This window comes from Tenrec ecaudatus, chromosome 3, assembly GCF_050624435.1.
Source record: "Tenrec ecaudatus isolate mTenEca1 chromosome 3, mTenEca1.hap1, whole genome shotgun sequence".
Taxonomy (NCBI): domain Eukaryota; kingdom Metazoa; phylum Chordata; class Mammalia; order Afrosoricida; family Tenrecidae; genus Tenrec; species Tenrec ecaudatus.
The window spans coordinates 64,826,460-64,844,177 of record NC_134532.1 but is presented as its reverse complement, the minus strand read 5'-3'; the positions used below and the strand labels follow the sequence as shown (position 1 = coordinate 64,844,177).

The 17,718-nt window shown below is 42.8% G+C and overlaps 1 non-coding gene across 1 annotated transcript; it reads right to left on the bottom strand.

Moving 5' to 3' along the window:
* Window positions 1–17,232: 17,232 nt before the first annotated feature.
* LOC142444108 (small nucleolar RNA SNORA31) lies at window positions 17,233–17,362 on the bottom strand. The gene has a single exon (XR_012783777.1). It is a non-coding gene; the product is annotated as a small nucleolar RNA SNORA31 (small nucleolar RNA).
* Between the last annotated feature and the right edge of the window lie 356 nt (window positions 17,363–17,718).

Genomic DNA, 17,718 nt, shown 5'->3' with positions numbered 1-17,718 from the left:
AGCAAAGCTTGTGAGTGAATTTCCAAGGCACAAAAACTGGTCTCTAGTTTCCTGAGCAGCAAAGGAAGAAGTAGAGTCAAGAATTAGAGGAGGAACTAGAATACGTATCTCATTATCTTCATGATCAAATGACTCATTTGTCGGTAGACCAGAAGTGGATGGCACCCAGACTGAATGCTCTTATCAAAGATTCCATGGAAGATCAAAAGGGAAAATGTAACCTAGAATTGGAAATTTTCATGAAATTTGTAATTTTTGGAGCCATTGAAGCTGAATGAACCTCTGAAGCTATTCTCCTGAGATAATTTTTAAATTTTTTAAGATTTTAAATACTAGCCCCCAAAGTCATCATTAAGCAAACAATAGTTTAAATTAGTAAAGAACATCTGCTTTGAGCACTGTTCTATTTTAACGAATTATCTATAAAAGATCATATTGACAATAACAACATGAGTTAGATAAGAAGCTGAGAGGGTAGTGAGCTTATGTTAACCATGATGGGATAATTTGGAAAAGGATTCTAAGAACTGTTGTACAACTTGAAGAATGTAATCAATGTTGCTGAATTGTACCTGTAGAAATTGTTAGTTTGGTGTAGGACTTGCTACATGTATTTTCACTAAGAAAAATAAATAAATAAAATTATTTGAACAAAAGAGAAGATGAGACAAAGGCTCAGTAGAAAGACCAGAGATGAATTAATGTGTTTGAATTCCGGTGTTGGCAAAAAATAATTGGAAGTCCCATGGATTGCTAAAAGGACAAACTGATCTGTGTTAGAAGTAAGGCCACGGTGCCCCTTAGAGGCAAAGATGACAAGACTTCACCTTACATACTTTGGACATGTTGTCAGGAGAGATCAGTCCCTGGAGAAGACATCATGCTTGGAACAGTAGAGGGACAGTGAAAAGGGGGAAGGCTCTCAACAACATGGGTTGACACCGTGGCGGCAACAATGGGCTCAAGCATTGAAACAATTGTGAGGATGGCGCAGGATGGGGCACTGGTTCCTTCTGTTGTGTTATGAATCTGAACCTTTTAAATTTTAGGCTAGGCCTCACAATAACCAAAAGGTAGGAAAAAACAAATGCACACCAATGGAAGAATAGATTTTTTTTTAAACCCAGCAGAACACTACACAATTTTAAAGAATAACTGTGCATCTTCAAAATACCTTATAACATAGATGAACCTAAAGGATATTGTTATTATTGAAATACATTGATCACAAAAATATTACATGAGACCACTGTTATTAAAAAAATCAAGAAAAGGCTTTCATACTAAAGCATCCTTTGAAGATTCCCTGGGGTCGGAAAACAAAGTGTAAATTTCTGATGAGAAAGTAGATGTATGCTAACTTGAGTAAAGGGAAAGGCAATGCACAATAATAAGGAGGTCGGTAAAACAGTGGAGACAGGGAAGCCCCTGGAAGGAACACAAGAGCTAAAGGTGACAGAGGTAAATACTGTTAAATACCAATCCTGCCACGCGAGTGATTTCTAAATAGGTGCACAGATGGACTGCAGGGTGAATGGCTGTGGGAGGAAGAGTGGGAGTATGCCCGCAAATATATGCTTGACAGAAGATGTTCATTCTTGTGCATCTATTTCATTCTGTTGTGCATAAGGGCCAAACCAGTTCTATGGCATCTAACTACAGCTACATTTATCTCTGCTGCCAATGTATCCATGAATGTGGTGAAGCATACAAGGGACAAAGTTACGAAAAGACTTAGACAAAGCCAAACACCTTTAGGGACGAGTAACTGGGACAAGGGGATCATGATTATGGTCTCAGGAGACATCAAGGTCAACTTGGCATAACATAGCCCACAAAGACAGTTTTCCACAACCTGCTTTGGTGAGCAATGATCTGAGCTTTAAAATATCCTGTTGGCCCATCTAATGTGTAACCATTGGCTTCTCCCTGTTTGTAGAAAAGAAGAATGAAGAAAATCAGACACAATTAGTCCAATGGAGAATGGATCATGTAAACATCAGTCTCCATGACCCTGAGAGCAGAAGAACTAGCTGGTGCCCAACTACCATCACCAACTGCTCACAGGGATAACATTAGAAGTTCTCTAATAGAGTAGACAAGACTCTAAATAATAAAATAAGAGCAGAATTACTGGTTGGATATAGATTAGCAGAACTCTCAAGAATTTGGCCGTTGGTCACCAGTTAGGTCTGAAAATGAACTCACCTCCATGGCTCAATTTTCACCCAAATAATTATTGTTGGTATTAGGTGTCACGTTGGTCCAGACCCATAATGATCTTCAGCAAAATAGAATGAAACATTGTGATCACTGAAGACAAAATGGGTGCATAAGCAAATGTGGTGAAGAGAATGGATGGTGCTCAGCTATCATAAGATATAGTCTGGATTCTTAAAGGCCTGAAGTTAAACAAGAAGCCATCTAGCAGGGAAGCAAAGAAGCACACATGTAAGAAGCACACCAACCTGTGTGATCATGAGGTGTCAAAGGGATCAGGTAGCATGTATCAAAAGATCCCAAACAAACAACTATATCATTGCAAACAAGCGGGTGTTGAGTGGAGACCCAAAGCCCATCTATAGACAATTGGATATCCCCCAATAGAAGGGTTATAAGGAAGGGATGATTCAACCAAGGAGAAGCACAGCACCTATGAAACACACATCATTCCTCTAGTTCCTGAATGCTTCCTCTCCCTCACTGCCATGACCCAGTTCTACCGTACAAATCTGGCTAGACCGGAGAACACACATTGGTACAAATACGAGCTCTTGACAGATGGAATTCAGGATGGATAAATTCCTCAGGAACAATAGTGTGAGTAGCAATATCATGAGGGGAGGGGAATGGCTGGAAAGGAGGAAGGGGAAGAAAGGGGGGACCCACCACAAGGTTAGATATATAGCCCTCCCCCACTGAAGGGAATGAATAATAGACATATGGTGAAGGGAAAAATGGACAATGTAAGATACAAAATAATAATAATAATAATATATAATTGATCAAGGACTCACAAGGGTGAGAAGGAGGGAGAGGAAAAGAGGAGCTTATACCGAGGGCTCAAGTAGAAAATGTTTTGAAAATGATGATGGCAAGATATGTACAAATATGCTTGATACAATTGATGTATAGAATGTTATAAGAAATGTAAGAGCCCCCAATAATTTTTTTACAGAATGAAACATTGCTTGGTCCTGCACTATCCTTACAATTGTTCCCATGCTTAAGCCATTGCTACAGCCACTGTGTCAGTCCATCTCATTGAGGCGCTTCCTCTCTTTTGCTGTCCCTCTACTTTACCAGCATGATGGCCTTCGCCGGGATCTTTGATCTCTTGACTGCTGCTTTCATGCGTATTGATTGTGAATCCAAACAAGATGAAATCCTTGACAATTCCAACCTTTTCTCCATTTATCATGATGCTACCTATTGGTCCAGTTGTGAGGATTTTGGTCTCCTTTACATTGAGTTGTAATCCACACTGAAGGCTGTAATCCATTATATTCATCAGTAAGTGCTTCAAGTCCTCCTCACTTTCAGCAAGCAAGATTGGGTCATTTGCATAGCTCAGGTTGTTAATAAGCCTTCCTTACTCCTGATGCCACCTTATTCTCCATATAAGTCAGTTTCTCTGATTAGTTGCTCCAGACACAGATTGAATAAATATGGTGAGAACATACTATTGCACACCTTTCCTGCTGTTAAATGATGCAATATGCCCTTGTTCTATTAGCACAGGTGCCTCTTGATCCTTGTGCAAGTTCTGCATGAGCAGAATGCAGTGCTCTGGACTTTCTATTCTTCTCAAGGTTATCCATAAATTGCTATAAACTATTGGTTATCCATAGCTTGTTATGATCCACACAGTTGAATGCTTTGGCATAGTCAATAAAACACAAGAAAACTTTCTTGTATTCTCTGCTTTCAGTCAAACAATAGACAGTTCCACAAAGGGAATAGTAACTGTTGGGAAGTATTAACATCTTAGAAAAATCAATCATTTGATCTCTAAAGGGCATTATTTACACTAGGAAAAAGTTCAGATGGGCTAGGGAAGAATGAGGAATGGAAAATTGAAACACAGAAAGGACATGTGGTAAGTGATGCTACAATATGAGGATAGCAATCAATGTCATGAAACAAAACGTATATGAAGTGTTCAAAGTAAAACTGATCTGTTCTATAAATCTTCACCCAATTCACAATAAAAAGGTTTTTTAAAAACATTACAATAAGACTATATCTACAAATTATGGATTACATCTCAACATTAAAAATAACCACAAAATCTTCACAAATGGTCCAATAAGCAACATCAAGATAAATGGAGAAAAAATAAAGTTGTCAAGGATTTCATTTTATTTGAATCCACAATCAACACCATGGAATCAGCAGTCAAGAAATCAACTGACTGCGTATAACTGGAAAATACCTCTTTAAATGCTAAAACAGAGAGCAAAGGTGTGACTTTGGTGACAGAAATATACCTGACCCACGTATTTTCAATTACCTCACATACAACTGAAAACTGGACAATGCATAATGAAGACTGAAGAATAACTAATACATTTAAATTAAAGTACTGGAAAAGAAGAGTAAAAGTACTGCCCAAAGAGCAAACAAATTGGTCTTGAAAGTGGTACAGCTAACATGCTCGACTGCAAGGCTTCATCTCACATATTTCAGACATGTTATCATGAGAAACCAGACCCTGGAGAAGGATATCATGTTTGGTAAAGGGGCAACAAAAACAAGGAAGATATGTCAACAAAACAACGTTATGGAGTGACGCAGTAATTACAATGTACTGAAATGTGGCCGTGATTCTGAGGATGGTTTAGGAGCAGGCAGAATTTATTCTGCTGTACATGGGTCATTATGTGTCAGAAATGACTTGACAGAACCTAGCAACAACAAGGGCATGTCTCTAAAAAAATTCTTTCTGAGATTTTAAGAGGAATTCTTTTAAATCGATATATAAGTTTAGAAAGAATTGATGTCTTTATTTTGTTGAATCTTCCAGTCAATAGACAAAACATATCCCACCAAGTATTTGGTATTAGACCTCTACTTTTTTGTAATTAACATCATAATAATCCCATATATTTTGTTAGATTTATTACTATTTCATTTGCTTTGAATGAATTGCTAATGGCAGTACATTAAAAAAATTTTCCATATCTACTTGTTTGCCATCAATACCATATTTTATACAAATAATGAAGGTACTATGTATTTTTGCATACTACACACCCCACTGTGCATTTGTTTTATAAGTGCACTATACCGATGTTTTTCACATATTGATAACTTGATTTTTTTTCTGTCCAGTGGATAGTTAATTGTTTTGCTACCTGTAGATGAAGAGGCTTAGTTTCCAGCAGGAGACACTCATCAGTCTGCTCATGAGTTTGTAAAGTAGCTCCTTTCCTTGCAAAATTCATTTCCTGATCTGAAAACAGTTTTGTCCAATCCAGGAAGAAATTGAATTCTGGGCTGATTGGTCCACGCCCAGATGAGAGGGTCGGTGCACCCGAAGATGGATGAGCTACTCCAGCAAGCAAGGCTGGCAAGATGCAGCACACACATCCTGCTCTGCCTTTCAGCTGAACGGCCACCAGACTTTAGCTGTTTTAACCTCTTTCCCACCTTCAAGACATTCATTGGGCAACAGAACCAAGGGTACATAGAGGTCATATATCCCTTGCTCACATGAGACTGATCCAACTGGCTGCCAACCCATGTGCCCATATCTACCCGGTCCTGTCACCTGATTTCACATAGGACTGGCTCCACCAGACACAGGATGAGTGGGCAATGGGCCTGCAAGGGGTGGACCTGTGCTTGGGCTAGGGCAGCCCTTCCCTCAGCCCTCCGCCTGTCTCCAGTATGACATATCTGGGTGTCAGTAGCTATAAGGAACCCCACCACTTTCAGGGCTGGCCACAAACTTCCCCAGAGAAAACACACAGTTTCCAATTTCCAGGATACTAACCAAGGATGTCTATGACTTGCTCATCATCATTTAAACTTTAATTATATAAATGTGATCAAAAGTAACATTTTTAGACTGAGGGTGAATTTCACTGAAATTCATTTCTGGAAATATCTCAACACATGCACAATAAATGCATGGTTCCATTATACTAAAATCATTTTACATAATATTGTCATTTCTACCAATTACATGGGTGTGCAACTTATTTATGTGGGCACTGTGTTTGTGAGGGGAAAAATAGTCTCTAGAAAAACCATTGAATTTTCTATAGTTTTGTATTCTATGGCTCTGGCATATTATTAGTTCTAATTTTGTTTGAGGGTTTTTGTTTGTTTTGTTGTAGAATCCTTGGGGTTTTCTATGCAGACAATTTTGTTATGTGCACGTAAAAGCAAATTTATTTCTGTTTTTCCGCTCTGGATGCCTTTTATTCCTTTTCCTTACTTACTGCGCTCATTAGGGTTGTCAGCACTGTGTTGGCCACAGCAGCGAGAGCAGACACACCTGCCTTATCCCTGATCTAAGGGAGAATCATGCCAGTATTCACCATTTAAGTGTTTTATCTGCAAAGTTTTTGTTTTGTGTAGGTTTCAGGTGCTCTTTATGAGATTGAAAAAAAATTCCTCTTTTCCTTAGTATACTGAGAATATTTTACTGAGTGGATATTGAATTTTGCCAAACTCCTTATCTATTAATTGATATGATCGTATGATTTTTCTTCTTTATGCTGATGATATAGTGGATTAACAATGATTGCCTTTCTGATATTGAATTAAACTTACAAACCTGGAATAACTCTTACTTGGATTGGTAATTCTTCCTCTTTACACATTGTTGGATTTGATGTGCTAAAATTTTGTTGAGCTTTGCCTCTAAATTCAAGAAAGATATTGGTCTGTAGTTTTCTTTGAGGGGAATTTGTCTGGGCTCTTATGAGGTAACACTGGCTATGTTAGTCCGAGTAGACTAGAAAAACAAATCCAGGGAGACTCATATGTGTATAAGAAAAAGCTTTATATAAAGATTAATCATACATTAGGAAAACATCCCATCCCAGTCCTGACCAAGTCCATAAGTCCGATATTAGCCCATATGTCTGATACCACACTATAAGGTCCTCTTCAGACTCACCCAATACAAACAGTGACGCCGAATGCAGGAAAATCACAGGCTAATGTGGATCCTGTAGCATTGTAAGCATCTCAGTTCTGGCAGGGGTCGCCACGTGGCTCCCCCAGCTCTGGTCTTTAGCCTAGCTCCCTGTGTCTTGTCAGCAGGAATGTCTTGCAGGGAGTGAGCCTGTATCCAGCCTCCAGCAAGCTATTTATCACCTTAGCACCTCCAAATAAGGTCATCAAGCTGTGACCTGATTGACAGGCTAAACTCCACCCCTTCACTCTTAAGCCTCAAAGTGACAACAGATTATGCAACTACAACACTGGCCTTATGAAATTAGTTAGGAATTATTGCCTCTTCCATTTTATAAGAACTTACGTGAAATGGCTTTGTGACAAATATTCTTTTAGAATGTTTGGAAAAATTCTCTAATAAGAGCATCTGGACCTGGGGATTTCTTCTATGAGAGTTTTTGAATTACAAATTATATACTTTATCATTAGGTTGATCAAGTTATTGATTTCACCTTTTGCTGATTTGGGGTAGGTTGTAGCTTTTAAGAAATAAGGCCATTTCTTCAAAGTTGGAAAGTTAACGTATGTAAAGTTGTTTGTAGTGCTGACTTACTTTTTATTAGCTACAGGACCTTAGTGATATTCCCTGCCATTAAAAATATTGATGAGGAGGACTTGCTGATGAAGACCAAGGATTACAGTCTTCCATGGGGATTAAGACTCAATGTAAGGAAGCCAATATCCTCACCATTGGACTGATAAATCCATCATGATAAATGGAAAAAAGGTTGAAGTTGTCAAGAATTTTTTCTTGTTTGGATCCACAATCAAACCTCATGGAAGCAGTAGTCTAGAGATCAAAAGACATATTCCATTGGGAAAATCTTCTGCACAAGAACTCTTTAGAGTATTTAAAAGCAGGTCATGATATTTCCCATTGTCTCATATGCATGTAAAAATTGGACATTTCAGATGCATGGAAAAAGAAAGACTAAAAAAGAATTGATACATTTGAATTGTAGTGCTGGAGAAGAATTCTGAAAGTACCATAGACCTCTAAAATGACAAACCAATTCTTCTTGAAAGAAGTATGGCTATAGTTCCCAAGAAGTTAGGATGCAGAGACTGTGTCTTACATATTTCAGATATATTGTCAGGAGGGACCAGTTTCTGGAGAAGATCATTCTTGGTGAAGTGGAGGGACAGAGAAAAAGAAGGAGGCGGTCAATGAGACATAATGGCTATAACAATGGGCTCAGGCATAGGAACAATTATAAGGATAGCCAGGACCATGCAGTGTTTTGTTCTGTTGTACATAGGGCCTTATGGGTCAGAACTGACACAGTGGAACCTAGCAACAACAATAACAATGATTCAAGAAAATCCATTGAGTTGGATAAAAAACTTACTTTATAATTCAAATTGTTATTCTATGAAGGCATTACTATTATAAGTGCGTACCAAATATTTTCTTGTTAGAATAGTAAGAATAGAAGGGAAGCTCTCACGTCAATGTATTTTCCATGTATGATTCATATAAGCAAATAGTTGTACAGTAGTTGTATAATTTCATGTCGATTTGAAGATTTATGAAAGTTTAGGGTGGTATTCAAACTGTCAATCAGGTTAGAACATGAAGATGTTTCCTGATGGGCATGGCCTTCTCATAAGGAGGGCCTCTCTGCCTTCCCTTCCTGCGGGCTGACCCTCGTTGCTGCCAGAGTCCTGTAATGTAGAGCCACGCAACTTGGCAACAACTGGCCTGTGATCTCCCTGCATTCGGCTTCATGGTATGTAGTTATGTGAGTCTGACAAAGGAATTGTGGACTACTATCGGACTTACGGACTTTAGTGGGACTGGTCTTGGATATTTCTTTATATAGAATTATTTTTTGATGTAAAGCTCTTTCTTACACATTTATGAATGTCACTGGGTTTGTTTTGTTAGATATCTCTGGAGACAGAGGTATACCTCGGTCCTTGGCTCTGCGCGAGAAAGAATTCATGCTGAAGCCTGGTTCATGATCCAAGTGAGTTTTATGAGAGTTAGAAGAAGTCTCAGGTTTACACGGCATTCATAGGACCCCTCCTAACCATGCAGCCTGGCGGAAGCTGCTCAGCATCACGCAGACAAAGTCTCTATGTCTCGACTCTAGGCTCCTGCCTTTTCAAGGATTCCATGGGGAGGCATGGTGGATGACCACTGATTGACCCCATTGGCTGAACTGAATTCACCTGGCCTTGGTGGGCCATTCCAGGTTTTAGCGCCCACCCATGCCTACCGATGGAAAATCTGAACCTCTGAGCATGTGCAGTGCGCCACTCCTTTGTTTCCAGTGACTTGGCTCTCTTGGGCATGCATTAATGGCCATCTTTTAGCCCTGCACTAGTCTGCCTAACATTCGCCCCTGAAGAGATGTGGACCCAAATCTTTGGGGTACTGGACATCTCTAGCTACTTCCTGCTGGCAAAGGGGACGAAGTGGGATTTTGGGTCCATACCCTTCCTACTCTGTTAGAAGGGGTTGTCCATTTAGAGCCCAGGACAGATAAGGTCGAGGTGGGTTTAGGAGATGGTGGTCCTGGAGCTGGCACACTTGGTTCAGAGGCCTTGGTAACCTGAGAACTGGAAAAACAGACAACAGGTGAATAGTTTAAGTGAGACATGGGTAAGATTGTAAGGTGGCAGTGCCCTTGAAGTTAGGTTAGTGACATAGGAAATCAATAAAAATCTTGGGACTAACAGGCATGAGAGTTTGGTCACTGTAAACACAGGAACAGGATAAAGGCATTCACAGGCCTAAAGACTGTGAGGGGTTTGAGGTAGAATCATCTGTGCAGCCCTCATCTGTCCTGGGGTGTCGATGAAATATCATCCTCAGACCATCCAGGTGCTCACAGGAGTATTCGTCTGTCCCCATAGTTCCTGTGGGGGATCTGCGGCTCCTCCACTGTGAGGAACAATTGGAGAGCTGTAGAGGGACCTGGATGAGGCCCAATGACTATGCAGGTGTGCAGCTTGGACAGTACATCTCGGCCTAAGAGAGGAGCTGGACATTCAGGGATCACTAGGAAGCTGTGAGAAAAATAGAAGTTATCCCAAAGGCATCTGAGAGGCTCAGTAAAATGTTTAACTATAGGTTTTCCTGACACTCCCAGGATGGAGCAGGTGCGGGGTGCCAGGGGTCCAGGGAAGGAAATAAGGACAGAGGTGGCCCCAGTATTTAAAAGGAAGTTCACTGACCTTCCTGCCATGTCGATGCTCACCCTAGGTTCCAGACCAGTAACAGTTATCTCTTGCTGTTGGGCTGTCTGGACCGGGTGCCTTCAATCCTCCTCCTCTGTTAACAGCTGCACGTTGGCCTGTGGGAGCCTCCCCTCCAGGTTTGGGGCCTTAGGAGAGAGGCCAGCCCAGTGGCCAGTCTGCTTGCAATGGACGCATGGCGTCTGAGGAGGCTTGTTCTGGTCAGGGAAGTTCCTAGTCCAATGACCCGATTGCCGGCAAATGTAGCACTTGGTACCTGGTTCAAAGGTCTGGGTAACCTGGGAGGCATTCGACGGGCGTCTGTTATTAAGTGCAGCTAATACCTGGGCGTGCCTAATATCCTTCCTTTCCTCTCTCTCCTGGGCTCAAGCCTCCCGTTCTTGCTCCCTATTGTAAAAGGCCGAATTAGTTCAAGCGACCATCTCCTCTAGAGTAGCTCCTTCAGGCTTTTGCACTAGTTTTTGGAGTTTCTTGCAAATGTCCTGTGCAGCCTGTGTGAGAAACTTGTCCTTGAGCAAGACTTGCCCCTCATAGGATTCAATGTCTACAGCAGGATGATTCTTCAGGGCTTCCTTTAGCCTCTCTAAGAAGCTTACAGGAGACTCGGTAGGTCCCTGGTAAATGGCTGTCACCTTGGCATAATTAATGGCCTTTTGCCTACATGCCTTTAGTCCACTTGTGATGCATACCAGGAAATGTTCCCATGCCCACTTGTCCTGAGGCTACCATTCCAAGCAGGATCTGTTAAAGGTAGAGTAGTTTCCCCTACAGGGTACTTTTCAATTATCACATGTAACTCTTCTGCAAACTTCTTAGCACCTTTAAGCACTTGTTCTTTCTCGAAGTCTGTCATAGTCTGTCCCAGCATGACCACTACATCTTTCCAGGTTAAATCCTAGGCTAGGGGAGGTGCTGGAAGTGTTCTATGTGCTGTTCGGGTTTGTTAGAGTAACTGCCCACGTCATTTTTAATTTGCTTGAGTTCAATTAGGGTGAAAGGCTTGTAAATTGCCTGGGGACCAAGTTCCCCTGCTACCGCTACTACTACAGGTAGAATATTCTGGGCTGTTTCAGGGTTGGGGAATAGTTACCCTCTCGTCCAGGGTCCCTCAGGGGGTCCTGGGTGCACTTGGAATAAAGATCTTTGTTCTTCCTCCAAAGGAAGAATGCTCTAACATACGGCATCTCCGACCACCTCTCCATCGTTCCACAGAAATGTTCTAGCTGTTGCAAGGTTGGAAGAGAAAGTGTGCCATTGGCTGGCCACGATTCCCATTCCTCTAAAACATAGTGTGGCCAAATAGAATTGCAAAGCGTAATCAGCATCTGTTTGTCCAGCCTGTCGGGATCAAATCTTCCCAATTGGATGTGATACATCCAAGGGGGCAGTTCCTGGGTATGGAGCTGGTGAGTCCCATCTACAAAACACACAACAAGGAGACTATTGAGAGCTTGATGCCTCAAGGTCAATAACCGCAGATTCAGAGCACTGCTGGGATGCCATGAATCTAAGGCCTCAGGCAGGTGCCCCGCCCAGGGGAGGGGTCAAAGTCCAGTCGATGCAGCTGACACTTTGGTCTGTCCATTTTCTAGACCACAAGCTAGGAGGGCCACTGTGTGGTGTGGCCCCATGGCCTTCAAAGATGCCTGCTGGCAGGAGCAGACTCTCAAATCTCTGAAGGGAAGGGATGTCTATCCGGCAGCTCAGGGAACCTTTAAAGAATCGGAATTTCTGCCTGGAACATCCTGGGGGTGGAGCTATATTAAGAGCTGTCCCAGAAAGTGCCGGAGGCAGCATCACTGGAAGGTGAAAGTTAACAGTTACTCGGCTGGGCTCCCGCATGATTTTGGCCTAGGCCTGGGCAATGGAAGACCAGCCAGTAGCAAGGAACAAACCCGCACAGGTAGAACACTGAAGCAGCTTGTTTGAAGAACCAGGAGAAAGCTAAAGGGAATAGGGGATGGGGGAAGGGAAATATTTGGCTCCCAGGACCAGAGGAGGGGCTAGCTACCTAGGCACAGCCCCTCCACATGGTTGGAGCAGTGGGCGCCATCTTGGCCGGGTCACGTGCTCTGTTGCCCCATGCCAAAATGGCGGACACCAGGTGGCGCCATGCTGCCAGGGTACGGCAACTCACGTGGTCCAGAAAATGGCGACCGCCGCTTGCAGCCTAGAGGAAAGCCAGCATGGGGGCAGCCGCCGCAGCCAGTCCTGCAGGAACCATCAGAGCTTACGCTGGCGCACCCCGCCATCCAGCTGGCCGGAGCACAAAACAGGCAATCCTCCGCACCTGCCGCCACAGCGTCCCAGCTCCCTCCCAGGAATCCAGCCTGGGGAAGGCATGCAAGCTCCCAGCAAGGCAAGCAGAGAGAGGCAGATGTAACATCCCCAACACCAAAAGGATGGGGCTGCGGCAATACATTCCGAGTGTCCCTATGAGTCGCTTCGGGGAGCCATCCACCTCCCAGACGTTTCCGGAGCAGTCAGTCTGGTTCCTTTCCAGCTACGCGCCATCTCCTGAGGGTGGTGAAAAGAGTCCACAAAGTGCCCGAAACCAGTGAGACCAGGATGGGGGGGGGGGGCGTTCCTGGTGCCGGCTTACCTTACAGATCCAAGTCACATAGCCCTGTTAGGCAGCTTAGCCTAGGGAATTGGGAAGTCCATTGACGCATGCCCAGGAGAGCCAGCATAGGAAAGCTGGATTTTCCTGTCGGTGGGCTCGGATGGGCGTTACACCTGGAGCAGCCCACCTGGGCCAGGTGATTGCAATTCAGCCAATGGGAGCGACCTGGGGTCGTTCACCACACCTGGGGTCAGCCAATGGGAGCGAACTGGGATCGTTCACCACACCTCCCCCAGGAACCCTTGAAAAGGCAGGGACCAGAAGGGAGAGGGGCTTGTCTTGCTTGGGTGGTCTGGTCATCTTCTTGGGAGGAGAGAGATCCTTGCGTGACCCGGGGCAGTCTCTGCCAGGCTGCGTGGTCAAAGGAATCCTATGAGTGCCGCGTAAAACCTGAAGCTTCTTTGAACTCTCATTAAATTCACTTGGATCACGAGCCCGGCTTCAGCGTGAAATCTTTCTCACGCAGAGCCAAGGACAGAGGCTGAAATCTAGTCCCGGAGAGAGAGACCTAACAGCACCAATTACGTTAGATCTCTCTGGAGCTAGATCTATACCTCAGTCCTTGGCTACGCAAGAGAAAGAATTCACACGGAAGCCTGGTTCATGATCCAAGTGAGTTTTATGAGAGTTATAAGAAGTCTCAGGTTTACACGGCACCCAAAAGACTCCTCCCAACCATGCAGCCTGGCGGAAGCTGCTCAGTGTCATGCAAAGTGTGTCTCGACTCTGGGCTGCTGCCTTTTCAAAGATTCCACGGGGAGGCGTGGTGGACGAACCTTGATTGACCCCATTGGCTGAATTGAATTCACCTGGCCTAGGTGGGCCAATCCAGGTTTAGCGCCCACCCATGCCTGCCGGTCGGAAACCTGAACCTCTGAACATGTGCAGTGCACCACTCCTTTGTTTCTGGTGACTTGGCGCTCTGGGCATGCGTTAATGGACATCTGTTAGCCCTGCTAGTCTGCCTAACAGTTTCTCTAGTCAACTTGGCCTAACGCTTTATGGTAATTGAGGAATGAGGTACGAGAGACACAAATCGTGAAGATGGAGAGTGGAGGTTGTCTGAGCTCTGACTAACCAGTTTTTCTTCTTTGACTAACCGGAGGTCAGATAGGGCCACACTGTTGACTTGATTATTTTCTGGAAAGGACATGGGAAGTAAAGATTTTGATTCCTAGAAGTTGGCTTTGGTGATTCCTAACTGAAATGGTGAAAATGAATGTGATAAATTCCTTGAACTCTGAAATAATGCGGCTTAATCACAATGGCTGACAGAAGGCCTGCCCTGGCTTGATGCAGCCAGAGGCCTTGGGCCATATTGCATATAAATAGGGTGGCTTAGATAAGAAAGGATTTAATTTGACTGTTTTTAGAATTGTGCCTAGGATCTGACTCTACTAGGATTATATATTTTTCTACTTATTGTTATTGATACAATGTGTGGTCGAAATGAGTATTGGGAAGTAGGAATAGAGAGTTTGTTAGACCACTGCCATTAAACTGGATCTGTGAAGTGGGTATAGGAAATGCCTGTAAAGAAGGCTTAGAAAAGATAAGCCCCCTGCAGTGTCCTGAGTGCTCAATACATTTGCATTTGAAAAGACTTTCTGAAAAAGCTGTTGGCAGACTAAAAAAAGGGGGAGGGGACCATTTGGCCTTTCTGAATTTTAAACTAGCAATTTGTTCTTCAAGTTGGAAAAAGCTGGAGCCATGAAGGAACTCTCCTCTCTAGGAAGAAAGGTTAAGGGGAGCCTGTGGGCAGCCTGAAATGCCCACTAGGTGGCCACCTGGATCCACTTTTTGAGTGGAAGTGGAAGAAACACAGCAATAAAAAGAAGATTAAGTCTAACCACTGACACCGTGGACCTGGTTCACGGGGACTAGAGGAGGAGATGAAAGCAGGCTGGCTGGTCAGAGGTTTAAAGAGTTGTGAGGCACCTGCCCCTGTGGCATGACCTAGCCCAAGGAGAATAGAGTTGTTGAAAATGTCTGAAGGGGCTCATGGTCAAAAGGTGAGGCAGCCAGTGGGCATCCTGGTGAACTAAGAGAGAGGGTCCACAGTGAGTGACCAGAACCTGCCCAGATGAAGATAAGATTTTTGAGTCCGTGAACTGGTGCATATTGATATTGACTTTATGGACAGCCTGTCCTGATTTGACTTGGCTTACGGATGTAGACTCACAAGGGTCCAACTGGAATGAAGATTTGTCACATCAAAGAGTATGCTTGTCTCCTCAGAGCACTGGGTTGATGGTGTAAGTGGGCAATATAGAAATTGGATACCCAAAATGGGGAGTATACAGCAGTAAGCTTACAGATGTTCATAGGTGGAGGACTGCATTGATGGGATTATAGGATTATGGTGTAGGTGTTCATATAGCTGCAATTGTTAGGCATAGAATATTTTTGTTTGGCTCACTTATAGAATATTATGTTTAAATGACGCTCGCATACTTTGAGTTGTATGCATTTTAGTTTTATCCTGTTAGGCACAAAGATAATTTCACCATTGTCTTTTTTAAAAATTATATATAGCTAAAGAGTTGTGTCGAGATGTCAGGTTGACAAGGGATGGTCCGTGGTAGTTACATAATTTCATGTCAACCTGAAGATATTTAAAAGTGTAAGGGTGCTATTCAACCAGTCAATCAAGTTCCAGCGTGATGGTGCCTCCTTGCGGGCCAAGCCTGCTCATAAATTGGGTCCTGGGAAGCTTCCCCTCTTTCTGCCTTCATCTTCCTGCTGGCTGACCCTTGTTGCTGCCATGTTACTACCACCATTGGATCCACATGACTTCCCACCCACCAGCTTGTGATCTTCCTACATTCTGTATCATTGCATGGCTGTGTGAGTCTGAAGAGGACTTGTGGACCAGTATTGGACTTACGGACTTGAGTTGGACTGGGCTGGGATGTTTCCTTGATATATAACTACTTCTTGGTATATAACTCTTTCTACACATATATGAATGTCCCTGGATTTGTTTCTCTAGTCACCCCGGCCTAACACAGTTGCTATTATTGCACACCTTCAGCTCTACCTCCAGCATGGGCTAGGTTTACCACACAAGCACTGCAAATGGGGAAATGCTCAGGAAGCTTTGAAACAGCAACTCAAGCCGAGTTTTTAACTTAAAGTCAATATTTAAATTAAAATTGATCCCTGGTCCAATAATTATACTTGAAATACTGTACTTGAAATAGAGTAGTGAAGAAGCCATGGGGCTCACTATGTGCGCAAATAATTATTATACTTGTATTATCAATAAGTACTGTGAAAGTTAAATGTAGAGTGCTAAGGTAACATATAACAGTAGGTTTAACCAAGTCCAAGAGCACTTAGAAAGTTTTCCTGATTCTCAGCAAATAGTCTGAGACTTAAGGCTGAATTAGACTTGGCCTAATGAAAATGCATTTCAAAGTCAAGTAAAGTCCAGTTATCAAGAACTAAAATGTCTGTCTGTTTTTTAAGTAGCTTAGCCTTTTACAGTGAATGGAGGAAAATTGGACTAGCAAGGAAATCTACAGTGATGGTGGAAACTAAGAAAATGTCCTTCAACCTGAAGTAGTTCAGATAAAGATCCCAGCTCCCAGCCAGCTCAAGGCATCTCATCAAGTCAACGGGACTGAGCACCTGTAAATTCACAATGGCCTCCACTGAACGACTACACATGTCTTCTTGGAACAGCACCAAGGACCTGCTTAGTATTCAGCCATGTCATTTCCTGGGTTATATCAACAGTCCGGTTTCTACTGGAATTAAAGCCGTGGAAGGGGCCATATTTTAAAAATAAATGGGGAACACAATCCAATTCTGTATAAGGAGACCTTCCTCCATTAATCCCCAGGGCTCGGACAGGATACAAAGGAACCCCAGAATTGGAAAGCAATTTTACATTTGTTAAGTACTTACTGTGTCCAAGCAATAGACTGAGAATTTTGAATATTCTAGCTGTGCTTCTCTCAGCCAATCTTCACAACAACCTGAGGGACTGGGCATTCTCGTTCTCATTTGCAGACATGTTAAGGAATACTCAGAAAAGCAAAGAAACTTTCTGTAGATGAAAATGTGTTTTTTATTTTATTTTTATTTATTTATTTTTTTTTCTTTCTTTTTTTTTCTTTTTTTTTCTTTTTTCTTTTTTTTCATTTTTTTTCTTTCTTTTTTTTTCCTTTTTCTTTTTTTCTTTTTTTTTTCTTTTCTTTTTTTTTCATCACTGTCCTCCCCTATTCAATCATGGCTGCCACAGGCAGGCAGGCAGAAAGCGCGAGGACATTCTCTCTTGCATCTGTAGGAAACCTTAAGAGCAGACAGTAACTGCTCCAGGTCTGTCAATAGATGCTTGAAAATGTGTTTTTTAAATGACCAAGGCAAAAGAACTAAGCCCACCATCGTACAGAAAGATCTGTGAGAAATCAGGCCAGAGAGATTCGTAGGCCAGATTACTTCCCTAAAAGCTGTGTTCGATCCCTGGTCCCTTTGCCTCCACTTTTCATTTTCTCCCGTCCTCTAACTCAGCCTCTGGGATTATTCAATCTCATACATCTACCCAAACTACTTCTGCAGTACTCGACAAACCATCAACAATTTCTACCTGAAAGTCCTCTTTATAGGTGCAATGCTGAGAATTTATAAAGGTAGCCACATCACTCTAAGAATGCCCAAATATATTATTTCACCCCATTTCCTTTATCACAATT